The following is a 20311-nucleotide window of genomic DNA, read 5'->3' as shown; positions in this document are numbered from 1 at the left end:
ATGGCGAGCATAGGCAGTCAGTGGATACCAGTAGCATTCAGTACAAGCTAAAGCAGTATACGATCCCTGCTTATTGTAGGTTCAAAATGGTTCAAATGGCTCTGAGCACTATGGGACTTAACTGCCGAAGTCATCAGTCCCCTAGAACTTAGAACTACTTAAACCTAACTAACCTAAGGACTACCACACACATCCATGCCCGAGGCAAGATTCGAACCTGCGGTCGCGCGGTTCGAGACTGTAGCGCCTAGAACCGCTCGGCCACTCCGGCCGGCCTTATTTTAGGGCCAGGTGCTGCTAATTCACGACATGAACCAAAGATTATTTCTTGGTAAGACTTTCCAATTGAGCCCATTTTCGTCAGCATTCTAAACATTTTCGACAGTATAATCTTCTTCCCTCAACACGTCACTTAGTTTGATTCTGAAAGAATCAGCAACTTAAGAATCAGCAGACAGTTTTTCTCCTTGTATTTGAAGCTCAAAAAATGCTGTGGCTTGACTTAACACGTTTTAACTAGCCCATGCTTGCTTTAAACTTCGACGGCCCTCCAAGATTTGCATTAACTAGAAATTCCCTTTCTAGTAGAATTGAACCAGACATAGGTTCTCCTTGTGATCTTTTTGTGTTAATCAAACGTTAACTCCATCATATGAATCCGTGTTCGCGGCGAGCTTCGTAGTCTTTGTCTTCTCAATCGAACCAAGCTTAGATATAAAATTTGTGATGCTCGTCTTTTTTATACAAGACCGTAATTTTCGACTTACCAACGTTGTACGTCGTAGGTAACTTGGGTACAGATTACTTTACGCCGTAAAGTTGACACAAGTGATCGTAACGAAGCGCAAACGGTTACTGTCGTCGGCAACTCGGTGTCGTGGAGAGGTAGTTGGGGAGGGGAGAGGGGGAAGGGAGAGAGGGATGGGGTAGGCTGGAGATGTACGCATTTCGCTTGCAGACCTCTGGTCCTGCATTCCTACATTTAAGTTTGGAGTATGTAATACAAGAGGACTCACTGTCCTCCCCAGTGGTGGGACGGAACACAATCTTTACGTGAAAATACTTCATTCCGTACTACCTTACAAGTACACAAAGTGATATTCAGTAATACATTACAAACTGCCCGCTGGTCGAGACATACGTCTGCTCGCTGCAGCGTCTCCAAGCTGCCTGAGGCGTCTTTTCTCAACGGATGCTCCATAGTACCTGCCATAACGAAGGACCTGGAAAGTCCAGATCCGCATACACAAAATTACAATATTTCGCGAGAGGGAGCGGATTATACTGGATAAATTGACCTGTCCGGTTTGCAAAATGCCGCTAGATGGCACTTGGAGTGGCAGGTGGGTTACTCAACTCAACGAAGGGCAAGTCGGTAGCGGGGGCAGGGTCGCAGAAGCCTTTTGATACCGTTCCTCACAAGCGACTGTTAATCAGAGTCCGTGCATATGGAGTATCGTCCCAGCTGTGTGACTGGATTCGTGATTTCCTCTCAGGGAGGTCACAGTTCGTAGTGATAGACGGTAAATCATCTAGTAGAACGGAAGTGATATCTGGCGTTCCGCAAGGTAGTGTCATGGGCCCTCTGCTGTTCCTGATTTACGTAAATGATCTAGGTGATAATCTGAGCAGCCCCCTTAGATTATTTGCAGATTAAGCTGTAATTTAACGTCTAGTAAAATCGTCAGACGATCAATTGCAATAACAAAATGATCTAAAGAGAATTTCTTTATGGTACGAAAAGTGGCAATTGGCACTAAACAAAGAAAAGTGCTAGGTCATCCACATGGGTACTAAAAGAAATCCGATAAGTTTTGAGTATATGATAATATGCACAAATCTAAGGGCTGTCAATTCGACTAAATACCTAGGAATTACAATTACGAGCAACTTCAATTGGAAAGACCACACAGATAATATTGTGGGGAAGGCGGAACAAAGACTGCGCTTTGTTGGCAGAACACTTTAGAAGAAGCGACAAACCCACTAAAAAGACAGCCTACGTTACACTTGCCCGTCCTCTGCTGGAATACTACTGCGCGGTATGGGATCCTTACCAGGTAGGATTGACGGAGGACATCGATGAAGTGCAAAGAAGGGCAGCTCGTTTCGTGTTATCGCGCAGTAGGGGTGAGAGTGTCACTGATATGGTACGTGAGTTGGGGTGACAGTCACTAAAAGAAAGGCGGTTTTCTTTGTGGCGAGATCTATTTCCGAAATTACAATCGCCAACTTTTTTGTTGACACCTACCTACGTAGGGAGGTAATCATCATAATAAAATAACAGAAATCAGAGCTCGAACAGAAAGATTTAGGTGTTCCTTTTTCCCACGCGCCATTTGAGAGTGGAATGGTAGAGAAGTAATATGAAAATGGTTTGATGAACCATCTGCCAGGCACTTAAGTGTGAATTGCAGAGTACCTTGTAGATGTAGATGCAGATGTAGATGTAGCAACGCTTCGGTTAAGTGGTCATTTGGTTGACTGACGTTCGGATAATCGACGCTCCACTGTACTATTATACAGCAATTTCTGAGATATTATGAACAATAGAAAGACAACCGTCTTTGCAAAAACTTCGCTGCTATTGTCGCACAAAACTGCTGAGGAAAAAAAGTTATGCATCTATGGGGTATAATTTTAAAAAGTGCCTGGATAATAGAATCTTAATTTATTTTTCATACGCACTAGACCGTGAATAAATGTTGAAAAGTGACATAACTCAACGAGTTCTGCCAAACAACAATGCAAGAGCACGTTTCATTGTTGTGAATGCCGAGTTTCCTTTCATGGTCACTTCTCCGCTATGACTTTGGATTGTCGTGTAGAAATTAAGAGAAAAAATTTAAAAATACTTACAGACAAGGAATCTGAGGCTTTGGCATTAGTTAAAGAGCACAAACACCTCTTTATTCTCCTGACAAAATTTTTCGAAACAATGTTCCCCACGTGCTCGGTGCCGTAGCATCTAGATCTAAATCGTATAGAACTGGTCGAAAATTTTGGAAATAATAAGACCCGTAGTTGTAATGCGTTACGCGTCTCACCCCCTAACCAAAATAAATAATGGCTGATACTTTTGCATCTAATAAACAAATTTCATGTATCAAGTTGTTCCGACGTGAGGCTACTTTGGTGACTTGACTGTAAGTCAATTTCGATGCTTTTATGTTCAAGAAGCTTTCCAGTTGGCCTCACGACGCTGACTGTACCATCTTCCTGATATTTCCACCAGAAAACAATTTGAAGTGATCTTCGGGATACGAACCAGGGACCTCAGCGTTTCTGGCAAGAATGATAATCACCAGTCCAAGCAATCAGCTTGTTCTGGCAGCTGTGCTGTTTGCTTATAGTGTTGTGGAATTAGAAGTTGAATTTACATCTTTTAGATTACACTGATTTATCATGGAACCGAAGTTTAACGAGTTCCTTTTAGCAGTCATGTGGATAACCTCAAACTTTTCGTTATTTGGGGTCAACTGCCACGTTTCGCACCATTCAGATATCTTTTCTAAATCGCTTTTCAGTTTGTTTTAATCTTATGATAACTTCATTAGTCGATAAACGACAGCGTCATCTGCAAATAACCGAAGACGGCTGCTCAGATTGTCTCCCAAAGCGTTTATATAGATAAGGAACAGCAAAGGGCCTATAACACTACCTTGGGGAACGCCAGAAATCACTTCTGTTTTACTCGATGACTTTTCGTCAGTTACTACGAACTGTGACCTCTCTGACAGGAAATCACAAATCCAGTCACACAACTGAGACGATATTCCATAAGCACGCAATTTCACTCCGAGCCGCTTGTGTGGTACAGTGTCAAAAGCCTTCCTGAAATCCAGAAATATGGAATCGATCTGAAATCCCTTGTCAACAGCACTCAACACTTCATGTGAATAAAGAGCTAGTAGTGTTCCACAGGAACGGTGTTTTCTAAACCGATGTTGACTGTGTGTTTCTTCAAGGTAATTCATAATGTTCGAACACAATATATGTTCCAAAATCATGCTGCATATCGATGTTAACGATAGGGGCCTGTAATTTAGTGGATTACGCCTGCTACCTTTCTTGGATATTGGTGTGACCTGAGACATGTCTTTCCCTTTCGGAAGTATAGAATAAATCTGAGACAGTGTGCTAACCACTGTATCGATTCGCTCGATGCTAGATCTGAGACATGTCTTTCCCTTTCGGAAATATAGAATAACTACTCAACACTTAAAGGTTTTCTTCCACGCGCCACATGCCTTTTCTAAATTGTAGCAAGAAGACAACCTACGGCGTACAGAGTCACTCCGCGTGCACGCTGACTGTGAGACACTGTGACTGGGGAGGAAACTGAAAATATAATGAAATCAGTTGGCGTGGATTCGAGCAAAGAGTCAGCATTATCTTGCGTAACTGAAACAGCAGACAACTGCGAAACCTTGTTCAATATTTTATGAAATATCCTCCAGTTATTGCTCAGTATTTTAGACAAGGTGAGCAGACCTGGAAGCGGCACTAACGCGTGTTTGGAACGCTACTCGCTCTCGGTAGGAGCGCCACTAACATAAGCGGAAGCGTTGCTTGCGAACCACTGGGCGACGTTGCAGTGTGGTGGCCCAGAGTGAAGTCGGCAGGTGTGTCGGCCAGTGGCAGTAAGCAGTGGTGATGCAGCGGCGCCAGCCAGTGTGGCGGGGCCGCGTCCCCATTATGACGCGTCACTGGCTGCTGCCGCCGCTGTTGCTGGAGTTGCCGCAGGACCTCGCTGCCTGCTGCCTGCCGGCTGGTGTTTGTTTTGTCGTTAGCACACCCGGCTGGCTGGCCGACCCGGCACTCCTGTGCTGCGAAAGTTGGGCTGGCAGCCGGCCTGCAGCCCGTGTTTATTTAAACACGCGCACAAACAGGGTGTCCCGAGGGAAGCACCGCCCTGCCGACAAACCGGCCTGAGACTGAGCTGCGCCGCCAGCGAGCATTTCATTAAGCCGAGTACCGGCTAACAGTGTCTTCTTTTATGTAAACAACAATAGAATGTTTATATACTGCTGATCATTAAAACTGGAGAACCAGGAATGATAACAAGTAAAAAATTACAACTACTGTGTATACACTGTAAGGTAGGCTACATGCTGTGGCCGAGCGGTTCTAGGCGCTTCAGTCCTGAACCGCGCTGCTGCTACGGTCGCAGGTTCGAATCCTGCCTCGGGCATGGATGTATGTGATGTCCTTAGGTTAGTTAGGATGAAGTAGGGGACTGATGACCTCAGATGGTAAGTCCCGTAGTACTTAGAGCCATTTGAATCATTTGAAAGCTGCATGATAAAATTCTGCAGGTAAATGTCGTGTGACTAGGGCCTCCCATCGGGTAGACCGTTCGCCGGGTTCAAGTCTTTTGATCTGACGCCACTTTGGCGACTTGCGCGTTGATGGGGATGAAATGATGATGATTAGGACAACACAACACCCAGGCCCCGGGCCCGTAGGATCGACATTCTGCCGCGCTGACCGCTTTTCTCTCTCACTCTCTCTCTTTTTTCTTTTTTTTTTAATTTTTTTTTTAGGGGCCTCCCGTCTCCCCTTCTAACCCTTCCATTCGCTCTCCTTCAAGCGCCTTCTTCGGCGAGCTTCAATACACCACTTTTTTTAATGGGTTATGAAACTGAATTGCATCTTGAAGACAATGTTAGAAAATTGTAATCCGAATAGATTACCGTGAAAATAACTCTCACTATTATACTGTTGACTGCATTAACGGAACGCAAAATATTCTTCCATTAGAATTTAAACAAAAATGAGAGAGACGCAGAAGTAAAATTAAGAGAGGAAATTAAACTTCTTCAGTGATGCACGTCTTATGCATTAGAATAGTTTTCCCTACTATTCTTGTGCTGTGGCATGACTCCTGTTACTGTCTGGGAAACATGCTTTTTCGGGGTTCTGTTGAGGCCTTCACGGCTACCGTAGCGGCCCCGGGGCACACGAAGTCCCCACCGTACTTCACACTCATCAGCAATCCCCTACTTTGGCAGTCTATCTTGTTCCGTCGATTTTATATTATTTAGATATTAACCGATGCCTTGTTTCTGAAACAAAGTTAGCATCATATTCCCGAACTTCTCTTTATGGTCTTTGTTCCGCTATATTTTGAAGAATTCATCTTTCATATATTCTCGATATTCTTGTATATTGTCATTACCTTTGTTGTTGACAACATAATTGTCAAAATTTCAGAATAGCCACAAGATGACATTGTTTTTTTGTGGTGGAAAGGAAACTTCTTCTGGGAAGAGTATATCGTGTAGTGTGATCTCTCTTCCATTGGTCCGTTTGAGAAAAGCGACTTGCAATACAATGTCATTCCAAATATTCTTGTATCCATTAAAAATGAAGCGATGCGTTAAGGAGTCCAAATTGTGACATTTTTGGCACACATTGGTTGCATGTAGTCCTACTGAATACAATTTTTCATTGGTACTAATGATGTTGTTGACAACTCTGTACCATGACGCTTGCACTTCCGTAGTCAGTGTTTTGTTATTTATATTAGTCCATATTTTTTCCCATTTTTTGCTGGGGTACTACCACTCAGCTACCGGAGGCGGACACTTTGTAGGTGATTTCTGGATATACTGCGTCCGAAATTTAGTGCCCGGAGCTGCCACCTTTGGCAGGGAAAATGGCTCTAGCTCGGTTGGACATAGCGTCGATGTGAGCTTGGACGACAGATGCAGGTACGTCGTTCCACACCAGAGTTCACCAGTCGTAGCGGATGACGAATGACGACTTGTCAGTCTAAAACTAATGACTAGATGTTTTCAATTGGTGAGAGATCTGAAGGAGGTGATAGGTGGGGCAGTAGTGGAACAACCTCTGTATCGAGGTCCGTTAAGGCCCTCGTATGCGATCAACCATTTTGTCAAACATAAGTATGCTTGACAAATATTTGCCCGTTAACGGTGCAGTTTGACGAGTTTGTCAAGCATCTTTTACGTGTATGCGATAAATTTTGATTGACAGAAAGTTTGAAAAGATGGCAGACGTTTTTTGTGTCGACGTTTCGCTGCATATGTTTAGTGAAAACTGGTTTCTAACGATTTATCTCACTGTGTCGTTCGTTTCCACTACTGTGAAAACTCCGATCAGGTATAAAAATAAAATGGCACTGATAGATACCAAATTGGTAGAGGTACCACATCTTTGTCAGCCGTGCAGTACGCATGAAGAGGCTGTGAGCAAAATCAATAGTAATCCACGTATAGAATGACATATAAGAGGAGTGGAATGAAATAAAGGAAACTGAAGTTCTCTGGTTCTTCTGCGGACGGTATGGGTTATTATGTTCACACATTGCGGTATTTTAAGTATCTGTCATTAAAGGACCAAGTAGAAGATTTTCGCATACTTGTGTCTTCTTCTTCAGTGTGAGGGTGAAGCAAAGTTAAACAAGTTGTTTAACGTTTTACTGTCCATCTGCAGAAAGTCGGTGTAAACGTCAGGTTTCCAGTTGTATATTTCTCATTTTAAATCATTCCCTGTACTGTGTCTTATTTTCTTTTTCTTTAAACAAAGTGTCAGAGGCAATGTAAGAAATGCGTTATCTGCCTAGTAAGATTTATAAAGTTCATTGTCCATTCGAGAGACAGCGCACAGTCTGGATGGAAGGATCTTAATTGTGGTCCCTCTCTTTTGAGCCCAACCCGACGGATACCTATGGTAGATCGGGGAAAACCACCGTTCAGGTCGTGTTGCCGGCGGGGCCGGGAGGTGCTTGTGCATGATGTACTCTACTAGGAGCCCTGTAGGCTCAACACAAACCGTTAGCGTCATTACCTTATTACGTTTACCACAAGTATCCTTTCATTAGCAACTTTGAGCCAAGCACAAAATCAGTTACCTCTCTATTGTATATCGTAAATAGTTTAGCAGGCTGGACATGGAGGTCTTAGTCTTAGTTTCTAGCTTTAACGTACCCTAATCTCTTCTAGTTAAGTTTGTTTTTAGGATGGTAGATGTTAAAGGCATGGTGAGCGACGGCCAGCGTCTTGAGGGTCATTCCAAGACCCGGGCCGCCGCCCACAACCAGGTGACGGGCAATAGTATACCTATCCCTTCTCTATTCAATTCTCTTCCTTCCTTCTTCCTAAATATTTAATTTCGTTTTGTTTATTAATATCTCACTTGATTTTGTATTAGTTATAAGTTTTTCTAATGCTGCACAAAAAAAATATATCAAATAGATGTAAACAAATAGAGCGAGCACGCCTCCACGTGGCGGGACACGGGCAACGGTGTGAGTGGGGACGGGAGCCGGTGTGGTGTTACTTTCAGTCACTCCGGACCCCGGACCCAGTCACAGCGGCTAAGTGGCAACATACGACCCACCACCCACCATAAGGAATTAGACGGTGGGTCATAAAATACAAGCAGCTAGTGAAAAAAAAAGGTGTCCATCCGAAGAAACCTGGTGTAATCATCCGGTTCTGAGAGTAAAGTTTCCGTTACCAAATTTTCATGGCTAAATCTGTCATTTTAATTCATTCCCTGGATCAGAGTCTTATTTCCTCTTCTTCTTCTTCTTTAAACACAGTGCCGAAGTCAATGCCAGGACTGCTTTGTCTGCATTTGTGGCCGTCCTTACTACTCTCAAAATACACACGAAAACGAAAAGCGCATGCTTCAAAGTGAGGTTAAACTGACAAATATAGTTTGAACGCGTATGGCCTTGCATAGCAAATCCGTGGCTAGGTAAGATCGATTTTGTCAAACACGCTTGATTCTTTACGGGGCCTTTAGGACAGCACAGGCAAATGTGCTTCTTGTTTTAACTTGTTAGAAGATAACGCCATAGAGAATGTGAAGACAGGTGACATCCAACGGTCGCGTCTGAAATGTAGCAGCTGTAAGAACCAGAGGTGACCGTGTTGTGCACGCCAAGATACCCCACACCATCACTCCAAGGGATGGGCCAGTACAACGATAACAAATGCGAACTGGCAACGTCCGTTCCCCTCGAAGCCTCCATAGTGCTAATGTACGCAGAACTTGGACTGTTCGTCTTTATCCAACAAACAACTGAGCGCATGGGCTACAAGTGCCAAGTACTACGCTGAGATGACGATCCGCATCAAACCAGTCAGAAACTGGTGCCCAAAAACAAAATGTCCTGGAACTACACCGAGCTTGTATTCAGTCTTCAAGGGGTTGTCGTCGAAGAGACAGGGGCCCTGTCTTCCGTCATCTCTTATCGTATAACTGTAGTACCACACATAGGTGACCCATAGGTGTCGGGAATCTGTGACAATCAACGACAAAGTAGATGCCGAAATCTCAGATTGCCAAAAGAGATGGTGAATTGGACAGATGATGCAATAGTATTGTGGAGGAGCATAGTCTGAATATCAAATAAATAATGGAAAGGAACAGATCTTATTTACGAATTTTAAGCACTTCAGCCTTACTCATCTACTGTACAGTTCGCTTCTTCGGCCATGATGATTGGTAACGAAATATTCTGTATGAAATTTAAAGGTGTTGGTAATGAGAAGAATATTGAAAACAATAGCATCCCAAGGTTTAGCGAAAGCTCCCGGTACGGCAGTGGAGCTTGGCGTACGGGGATTTGAATTATTTTCCTCCAGAATGCGACGCTAGAGTGTTACCTGATATGCTACCATACTACATTATCTCCCAGTAATGTGGAAGGTCATCATCGTTAAAAAAAATCTATACAATATTTTTAACGAATCGTCGTGCCCCTCGGCGCCGCTCAAATGGCTCTGAGCACTATGGGACATCAGTCCACTACACTTAGAACTACTTAACTTAACTAACCTAGGGACATCACACACATCCATACCCGAGACAGGATTCGAACCTGTGAGCGTACCGGTTACGCGGTTCCAGACTGAAGCGCCTAGAACCACTGGGCCACAGCGGCCGGCGCGCCGTTCAATTATTCAATCAGAGAAAAAATTCTGCAGCAATATTTCACATGGTACCAATATGTCAGCACAAGTATTAAACAGTGGGAACGGATGCTATCAAAGTTTTTAGTAGAGAAAAACATTTATTCATTATTATTATTATTATTATCAGTTGGCGTAACAGAACACAAAAATTCACAAAGACTTTGCAGGTGACACTTTAAATTTGAGAACTAGGTATCAGCCTTAGGTGACACTTCATGCAAGTCTTTTAGACGAACTTCCTTAGGGTTAAGCGGGAGGTTCTCCGCAATACGTCGTACTGTCTGTTCCTCTGCACCACAGTAGCTCGCAGAACTTTCACAATAATGCCACTTATTCAAAATGTGGCCACACCTCCCTTGTTCCGATGCGGTAGACCATTCCTGACGGGGAAGATCAAACCCTGCAAACTTCGTTGTTGTGTTTTGAATTATTTGGGCGTTCTGGTGTAGGTGCTCATTCCAGCGATGTTCCCACTTTTCGGTGACCCGAAGATCTGCGTGACTTCAGAGATATAAAGTGTGGATTCTGGAAAGCGCTACTTAGAAATGAAAATGTATGCTAATCTGTGTTTTTAACAAAATATACCCTGCCAGTTTTTCTTCTAAGGCCCAGAAGAGCAATATTGGACAGAATAGGCAATCACTTAATGGGAGTAGATTAGACAGTGCCACTGCCAATGTTGTCCCTCCGGACTCTCTTCACGACTGTACCGAATTGTATAATCTGAATTGGGCCACTTCCGTCTTAACTGCTGAGGTCATCAGTCCCCTAGAACTTAGAACTACTTAAACCTAACTAACCTAAGGACATCACACACCTCCATGCCCGAGGCAGGATTCGAACCTGCGACCTTAGCGGTTGCGCGGTTCCAGACTGTCGCGCCTAGAACCGCTCGGCCACTCCGACCGGCTCGGGTTGACAGCTGAGTCAATGTGTCTTCTCCGACAACGTTTCAGCAAGTTTCTTACTTGCAATATTCAGGCGAAGTCTGAAGATGGCAAGTAAGAAACTTGTTGAAATATTGCCAGAGAACGACACACTGACTAGTCTGTAAACCCGAGAAGATTCTATCATCTCTCATAAGATTTCGCGTTATTGCATGACAGTATCCTAACACAGTCCCACGTGAACTATGTGGTTCTTTGAGCCACACTGTCCTCCGTGCCGCTAGACATAGCACCTAGAGGTACCCTTTTCAGACTGCTGTAGGTGCACTTGAATGTTAGGTGATCCAAAACACAGCTGATACGGATACTGAGCACACCGTCATGACATGATTACAGGGCCCTGATGCAAATTTCTTCTACGCACGTTTCGATGCTTTATTGTACCGATGAAGCAAATGAAAGGAAAATATGATGAATATATGTTTTTCTTTTCCTCCAGTCACCCGTAATACCAGAGAAAGGCGCAGCTAATGTTTCTTCTTTCAACAAGAAACAAAGGAAGATTAGTGTCTGACGGTACGTCGCTGACGAGGCACCTAGAAACTTATCTCAGTCATGGATTGGAGAAGGAAATCGGCTGTGGGCCTTGAAAGGAACCGTCATGACATACTTTGTCTTAAGCAGTTTAGAAAAATCAGTAATAGAAAACTACTGGACAGTTTAACATGATCACATTTTTGGGCTGTAGGTGATACTTAAAAATTTCTTGACAGATTGAATGTGAGGTGTGGTACCATTAAAAAAACACTCAGCCAAAAATTACTAAGGGACGGAATGTTAAAATTTTATGAAGTTACGGCAGTTCTCTGTGGACTCTAAGGAAGTGAAAAATGTACTGTTACCTTTAAAACACATAGTAGACTCCACGCAGTCGAGAAGAGATTTTTGAGAACCGTCTAGTAAGTGGAAGAGACAGGTTAAAAATATGAGACCTTCCAGAAGAACGTAGCAGTACAGTAGAATCCTAAAGGGAGAAGAGACATGATGGGTGAATCAAGAAGTTTGAACGGACCTATTGGTCCAACGCTTGAGGGAGAAGAAAAAGAGGAAATCAAGAAAAATCTAAATTCAGATGGTTGTAGAGTGATTTGAATTTGTCACTGCGCCATCCCGTCGGTTTATTTCAAGGTAGGGGTCTCTGCTCGCCCTATGGATATATCGTTAGTTAACGATGTACAGCTTTAGTCAGCTAAAGACGCACAGCGATGCTTGCTGGAGTGACCTCCACTCGGCAGTTGTAGCTTCTGGTCACTGGAAAGTGACCAGAAGCAGTGTGACTGCCGTGAGGTAAAGATTGCCGTGGCTGATAGCGAACAGTGGTCTCGGCAACAGGGACCGCCCCCCGGCCGGTCATGATTCGTGCGTGACGGCAGGCGGCAGCTGCCTGCCGCCCGCGAGGCATGCTTCCCGCCGTGCCGGCTCTGAGCAGCCGTAGCCGCGGGAGTGGACGCATCACGCTCTCACCATCAGCCACATTTAAAGTCGATTTTACACCAGCTACTTTCTTGCCAAAATCGGCTTTTCGTCCTAGGTGCACTTCAAGCGCATGCATGAAAATCAGCCGCCAACCACGTCCTTCGTGGATCAGTGATGTCAACGATCAGCTGACTGTGCCGAATGTGGAGTTCTAAAATACTGAGCATGCTGCAGACTGTGCACAGGGACAGGCTTCGTCTGCTAACGTAGGTAGTGAAGCTCCTCTTGCCGAACTCAATCCTTTAGTAGCAATGGATTTTGTCAAACCAAACACCTTTCAGCCTTATAAATTGCCAAATTATTATTTTATTGGACTAGCAGTTTCGGCGATATATTATGCCATCTTCAGGAGCCCCGACCGACGGTTAACATGATTCCCGTCTTCGGTCCAGTTGAAATAGGGGCCAGCATTCACTGACTGGTAACTAGATTTTTGAGACACCGATCACTTCAAACATCACCTGCCGACAGGTCGCCTCCGGACCGAATCTACCGGCCGGATTAACGACGATGGTCAGCTCGATTAGATCGGTACTCAACTGATACCCACGTTCCGCCACAGTTGCACGTTTCACAAACACTTCGAATACGATCTCACACCTTCACAAGGGTAAAAATACATATTTGGGGTTGTAAGTAGGCTGTTTAGGTTTTTATGCTGGTAACGCCACGTAGCGCTCTGTATGAAAATCACTGACTGCTGTCTGCAGTCTGTGGCTGGTTGGACTCATTGTTTGAATATTCGCTTGTGTAGTGTTGGGCAGTTCGATGTGAACAGCGCTTAGCGTTGTGAGTTGGAGGTGAGCCGCCAGCAGTGGTGCATGTGGAAAAAGAGATGCCAGAGTATATATATATATATATATATATATATATATATATATATATATAATTTTGACATCCAATTAAACAAATTTCCCTTTTCTGACGGACAGACGTCCAGATATATATATATATATATATATATATATATATATATATATATATATATATATATAATGACTTTTGAACGCTATTTCGGTAAATACATTGTTTGTTCTCTATCAAAATCTTTGATTTGCTAACTATGCCTATCAGTAGTTTGTGCCTTCAGTAGTTAGAAACTTTTATTTAGTTGGCAGTATTGGTGGTCGCTGTATTGCAGTAGTTCGAGTAACGAAGATTTTTTTTAAGTAAGTGATTCATGAAAGGTATAGGTTATTGTTAGTCAGGGCCATTCTTTTGTAGGAATTATTGAAAGTCAGACTGCCTTGCGCTAAAAAAAAATATTGTGTGTCAGTTTAGTGATGATCAGAATAAGTAAAGAGAGAACTTTCTGAGTACGTTCAGTTTTACTCAGCTGTCTTTGTATCAAATAACGTAGAAATTTACCAGCACAGTAATTCATAATTTTTCTCAGTGAACGTTTCAGGGTAGACAAACTCCGTCCACAAGCGGAAGGGTTGGCAGTAGGAAGGGCCAGTGCCAAATCCAGATTAACATGCCAACTCCACAAAGATACGGGATAAGACCAAGAGAAAGAAGAAGAAGAAGATCCTGAGAAAAAAATCAAGAGGCGTGCCCAGAAGATCTGTATTACAAAAGTGGTATCAGTAGGGGTAACTGCAGCAACTAAACCAAATGGTAAAGGTGGCTCGCGACAGAGATGGAGGATGACATCGACAAGTTCCTGCAGATGACATCAAACTGTATTCTGATATCCTCCTACCACGTCTAGAACGACAGCAAAACTGACGCTTACGATCATGTAAATTATCTGAGAAATAATACGCGTTTTGAGAGCAAACGCGTCGTCCAATGGGGCAGCCGCCGCGCCTCCACGGCTGCAGGTACAGTGGCCAGCGTTTAGCCAGCGAGTGCCCGTGCCGGCACCGCCCAGTGGGCGCAGGTGGTCGCGCAAGCACTGTCATAAGCCCCGAGGAGCGGCCCCCGAAGCGCCGCCGTTACGCGCTATTTTGTAGAGCAAACAACCGCCACCAGTTGGCTCGTATTTCGCGGCGGCGTGCTTCATTACGGGCGCGGGACGGCGTACAAGCCAGCCTGCCGGCTCGTTACGCGACGGAAGGCGGCAGTTAGGGGTCGAAACGGCCTGTGAGCGACGCTGTTTACCTCGCTCCAGCCCACGCTGCAGCCGCCCATTGCACGGCCCTCACAACTCAGCTTGCGCTCCTGGCGGCCTGCTAATTACATCTCAGACTCTGGCTCCTCTGACGGAAAGGCTAATACTGCCGATATTTGACTGACGACTGTTGAAACCCTTATAAAAGCTGCAGTAACATTTACTCTGGACTAGAGACCCGACCCGGTCTCGCGCAGGCAGCATTAAGGGTCTGCGACCAGACGACTTCAATGTCGTAGCGTATTTTGTTTGAGGGCCACGAATTAAATCCAGAGAACAATGTTAAGTAAGTAAATATCATCACACTTCGCATCGTTCCTGTGAAACACAACTAGATCATTATTCACATGAAGTGTTGAGTGCTATTGACAAGGTATTTCAGATCGATTCCGTATTTATGGATTTCCGGAAGGCTTTTGACACTGTACCACACAAGTGGCTCGTAGTGAAATTGCGTGCTTATGAAATATCGTCTCAATTATGTGCCTGGATCTGTGATTTCCTGTCAGAGAGGTCACAGTTCGTTGTAATTGGCGGAAAGTCATCGAGTAAAACAGAAGTGTTATAGGCCCTTTGCTGTTCCTTATCTATATAAACGATTTGGGAGACATTCTGAGAGCCGTCTTCGATTGTTTGCAGATGACGCTCCCGTTCATCGACTAATAAAGTCATCAGAAGGTCATAACAAACTGCAAAACGATTCAGAAGAAATATCGAAATGGTGCGAAAAGTGGCAGCTGACCTTAAATAACAAAAAGTGTGAGGTCATCCACATGAGTGCTAAAAAGAACGCGTTAAACTTCGGTTACACGATAAATCAGTCTAATCCAAAAGCTGTAAATTCATCTAAATACCTAGGAATTACAATTACGAACAACTTAAATTGGAAGGAACACATAGAAAATGTTGTGGGGAAGGCTAACCAAAAACTGCGTTTCATTGGCAGGACACTTAGAAAATGTAACATACCTGCTAAGGAGACTGCCTACACTATGCTTGTCCGTCCTCTTTTAGAATACTGTTGCGCGGTGTGGCATCCTTACCAGATAGGACTGACTGATTACATCGAAAAAGTTCAAAGAAAGGCAGCACGTTTTTTATTATCGCGAAATACGGGAGAGTGTCACAGAAATGATACAGGATTAGGGATGGACATCATTAAAAGAAATGCGTTTTTCGTTGCGACGGAATCGTGTCACGAAATTCCAATCACCAACTTTCTCCTCCGAATGCGAAAATATTTTGTTGACACCGACCTACATAGGGAGAAACGTGCATCACGATAAAATAAGGGAAATCAGACCTCGTACGGAAAGATATAGACGTTCATTCTTTCCGCGCGCTATACGAGTTGGAATGATAGAGAAATGTGAAGGTGGTTCGATGAACCCTCTGCCAGGCACTTAAATGTGATTTGCAGAGTATCCATGTAGATGTAGATGCAGATGTAACTTACACCATGTATGCAGCGCAAGTCAGTAACATTGCCTGGAGGTGTGATGTTAGGTGTTTTAAGTTTGGAGTGACATTCAAAATGGTTCAAATGGCTCTGAGCACTATGGGACTTAACTGCTGAGGTCATCAGTCCCCTAGATCTTAGAACTACTTAAACCTAACTAACGTAAGGACATCACACACATCCATGCCCGAGGCAGGATTCGAACCTGCGACCGTTGCGGTCGCGCAGTTCCAGACTGTAGCGCCTAGAACCGCTCCGCCACTCTGGCTGGTCGGAGTGACATTCCGTGGCAATGATGGGAGCATAGCGTTATGTAAGTAATATGTTTACAAACAATGTAAAAACTGAATGCAAATTATGAGTATTTGTGTGTGTGTGTGTGTGTGTGATTCAGTATCTATCTGAGGCTGGCTGCAGTGCCACAAACAAAATTAAAAAAAAAAAAAAAAAAAACCACGTATGATCTACACGTTTAGCTCGTGTTAGAGCATTGCACTTTTAAAGTTAAGCACTCACTATGAAGCGCTATTGAGAGTCTTTGCCGCAATTCTTTGTTGTACAGTCTTTATGGCAGACTTCTTCGCTGTGCCATGTGTCCTCAAACGACTGCACGGAAACTACTGGTTAAAAATTATTGATTATTTCAAACTATAAGTGATACATCATAGCCTGATGACGTGGTGGTCATCTTTTCGTTGTTGGACGTATTTGTTACGATACTTCAAAGTTGACTATATCACTGCCCTTTTTTCGAAGAATTTGCGGTGCATTAAGAGTGCATGTTGCGACATTTACTCTGAGGGACGCAGAAATTGCTTTCCGAAACTGTCGCATATTTCGAAATGCGTTCCTCAACCATGTATAGGAGTTGTAAGGCGTCCGGATGTAACGGACCGTACATGGACTAAATACATAACAATAGTATGATACAGTATGAGATCCTCAGAAAATAATAGTTGCATTATATCAACATAAGGCAATTGCAGTTAATCCCATGTACCCGAAAACTAACAAAACAATCTCTACCAATATATGGGCAGTGGCATGAAACAAACAAGTTAATGCGAAACGGATTTTAGAGACGAACCGAGTAGGTGGGTAATGATATCTTAAAACTCCCATTAGCAAGAGAACGGCGAGCTTCAGCACAGAAAGGGGTAAGGCCAGAACAATACAGCATTCCTTTAGCGTAAATACGGCCGGGACCGAGGGTAAGTAGCTGCACATCATTTACAGGACTAGGCCGCGGGCCAGAAAGAAAAATAAAAATGTTTATCCACCCCTAGCTAGACGGTGATGGGCTGAAGCCGTACTTGGCGACGCAGACGCGACACTGTGGGGAGAGACCTAAAATTAAGGCTCTGTCTCTCTCCTCCTCATCTCGCGCCGAACCACGCAAATGTGTGGAAATAAGAGAAGGTATTGAGAGTTTGCTTTCTGCAAACTGATGACGATACGCTTCACATATCGTGGCGACAGATAGCAAAACGGTAGTTAAATATTCCTGCGGGCATTTTTTGCAGGCAAAAAAAAAAAAGTTCAAATGTGTGTAAAATCTTATGGGACTTAACTGCTAAGGTCATCAGTCCCTACGCTTACACACTACTTAACCTAAATAATCCTAAGGACAAACACACACACCCATGCCTGAGGGAGGACTCGAACCTCCGCCGGGACCAGCCGCACAGTCCATGACTGTAGCGCCCTAGACCGCTCGGCTAATCCATCGCGGCTTGCAGGCAAAGAAATTGTGCACGTCGCTCCAACCCATAGCGAGTGTGTAATAGCCATTATTTCGACTAGGGAAAGATTAACGTTCTGCGGAACGCAGGAAAGTTGCGACTGAGTGAATTCAGCCAAGGCCAGAGAAGGGAATTAGCGTTTCAGACCCAGCACGGAGATAACGCCGTTTCAGATGCTGCTTGGTAAAGTACCATCACGAATTAGGCCACAGTCAATGTTGAGTCTAGATTGTGCTCATTCCAACTTGCGTACGCTTTGAGCATTGAATATCAAAAGTTAGGATACTAACCTACCCTCACATTGACTACATGAGAGTTTTTCATTGCTTCAAAGACTAAATTTATTCTCCACCATCTCGGTGCATTGACTAGCTACGACAACGTAGATTTAAATGAGCTGATGAGGATTTTTAATATTCATTCTTTCCTATGATAAAAAATTTTCATGTGTAGAGATAACGATTTTAATAATCGTCATTTCAATATGGCCAGGAATTAAATATTTTGTCATTGATTATCAAAAGTAATTGAACACGATTGTTGTTTATCACTTGGCCCCTGAAAGCAACAGTTGATAAAATGGTTCAAATGGCTCTGAGCACTATGGGACTTAACTACTGAGGTCATCAGTCCCCTAGAACTTAGAACTACTTAAACCTAACTAACCTAAGGACATCACACACATCCATGCCCGAGGCAGGATTCGAACCTGCGACCGTAGCGGTCACGCGGTTCCAAACTGACGCGCTTAGAACCGCACGGCCACACCGGCCGGCAACAGTTGATAAATTATGTGTAGAATAAAAAAGGGAATAGCTGTTTTGTCTTTCTAGAATAGACCCCAAACTTTCATTTTTATTAATTCATTCATTCTGGGTACTTGACAGCTGCATTTCTAATGATTTTTGTTATGATCCGCACCTGATATTAGCTGCCTTACAAGGCCAGGCTCATATTTATTTAGAATGTCTGTTTGACATCCTGGGCTTGAAAAGACATTTGCGCGCTAAGGGGTAAACATATGTTTGCACACATTAGTACACTCACTGTGCAGATACAAAGGTCGGACTTACGACAAAATGGCGACTGAAGGAAGCAGAAATTGCTTCCTGAAACTGCCACACACTTCAAAATGCATCCCTCAACCATGTATAGGATTTTTTCAAAATATTGTATACTCATCCACAAAATATTTCTGAATACCATTCGAGAAGATCGTGCCCATGTCTTTATCATCTTTAAAAAGTTTAATCTCGTCCTTTAAAAAGCTTAAATCTCTTCCTCTCTTTCTACCTGAGTATAAGTTTTATGGCCTTCTTTTGTTTACATCCCCTACTCATTATAGTTGACTGTATTGTTCACAACAATTTCACAGTAGGTTTGGAGTGGGGGAGATGAAGTTCTGAGAATATTTTCTAAGGATTTCTAGCTCCTCCATTCACATTATGATCAAGGGGAACCTTCTAAAATAACTCATTTTTCTTGCTTGTTATTTTTTTCGTTATTTTCTTTCTCTATTCCAAATTTTGGAGAGGGGTCTTCAAGATCCGGGCCATCAATCAGTCGCGGTTCTATTTAGCAGATTATCAGTCAGTGTGGTAGTGGTGCAGATGGAGAAATGCCAGTTGGAAATAGATGGAGGAACCTACCAGTTCTGGCACTTGACCCACAACCTAGGAAAACCTCCCAAAAACTTTGGATGGAACTGGGTAATTGGAACCATATTAATGTATTTCTGGAAAATCGTTCTTCATTGTGGACATTGTTCCAGGCAAACATTTTGGGGTGACACAGAGCTTAATACAGTTTTTTTATTTGTAGTTCTATGTGGGCTTGATGGGATGCTTATGTCACTACATAGATCTTAAGATGATCAGCTTTGGCCGAAACTAAATAAATGCACAACTGAGAAAACGAGTTGTTAATGTAGACGAAGTAGAGAAGAAAGCGGTGAGGTCAGGATGGCCGGTAGGTCAACTGCATCAGATTTGCTGACGACATGGTATTTCTTGGAAATAAAACAACATGTCTTCAACGAGCACTGAAAAATGAAATTTCGTGTGGTGAGGGCCTCCCGGCGGGTAGACCCGATTGCCTGGTGCAAGTCTTTGCAGGTGACGCCACTTCGGCGGCTTGCAGGTCGATGAGGATGAAATGATGACGATGAAGACGACACAAACACCCAGTCCTTGAGCGAAGAAAATATCCAACCCAGCCAGGCATCGAACCTGCCCCCCCCCCCCCCCCCCAAGCATGACAAACTGACACGCTGTAGACAATTTCTTTTTAATTTCATGTTGTTCCGTATTGTTCGTTGAATTTGTTCCGGGTGGACGTCCGATTACACCCATTTAGGTTCTTTGTTCATTCATTGACTCATTTTTTTTATTTTTTTATTTTTTTATTTTTTATTTTATTTTTATTTTTTTACAGAAGACTAGGTAATTCTCTAACCTAAGATGCTGAGCTACCATGCCAGCACCACTCAGCTATGGTGGCAGACTTCGAAAGCTGACCATACTTGAAAAAAACATTGCATCAGTATGGAGTAAAAATGAGCCAACAGAAAACTAAGATGATGAGAGTGCATGAGACAGAATATATGTAACTGATAACGA

The 20311-nt window shown here is 43.5% G+C and overlaps 1 protein-coding gene across 1 annotated transcript in view; it reads right to left on the bottom strand.

Annotated features, from left to right (window-relative positions):
• The window catches only part of LOC124606215, a 238268-nt gene that overhangs the window by 174473 nt on the left and 43484 nt on the right, over nt 1-20311 (bottom strand). The window lies entirely within an intron of this gene.

The sequence above is a fragment of the Schistocerca americana genome, chromosome 3, assembly GCF_021461395.2.
Source record: "Schistocerca americana isolate TAMUIC-IGC-003095 chromosome 3, iqSchAmer2.1, whole genome shotgun sequence".
NCBI classification, from domain to species: Eukaryota; Metazoa; Arthropoda; class Insecta; order Orthoptera; family Acrididae; genus Schistocerca; species Schistocerca americana.
Note: the sequence above shows the minus strand (reverse complement) of the source record. Positions and strands in the feature narration are given on the sequence as shown.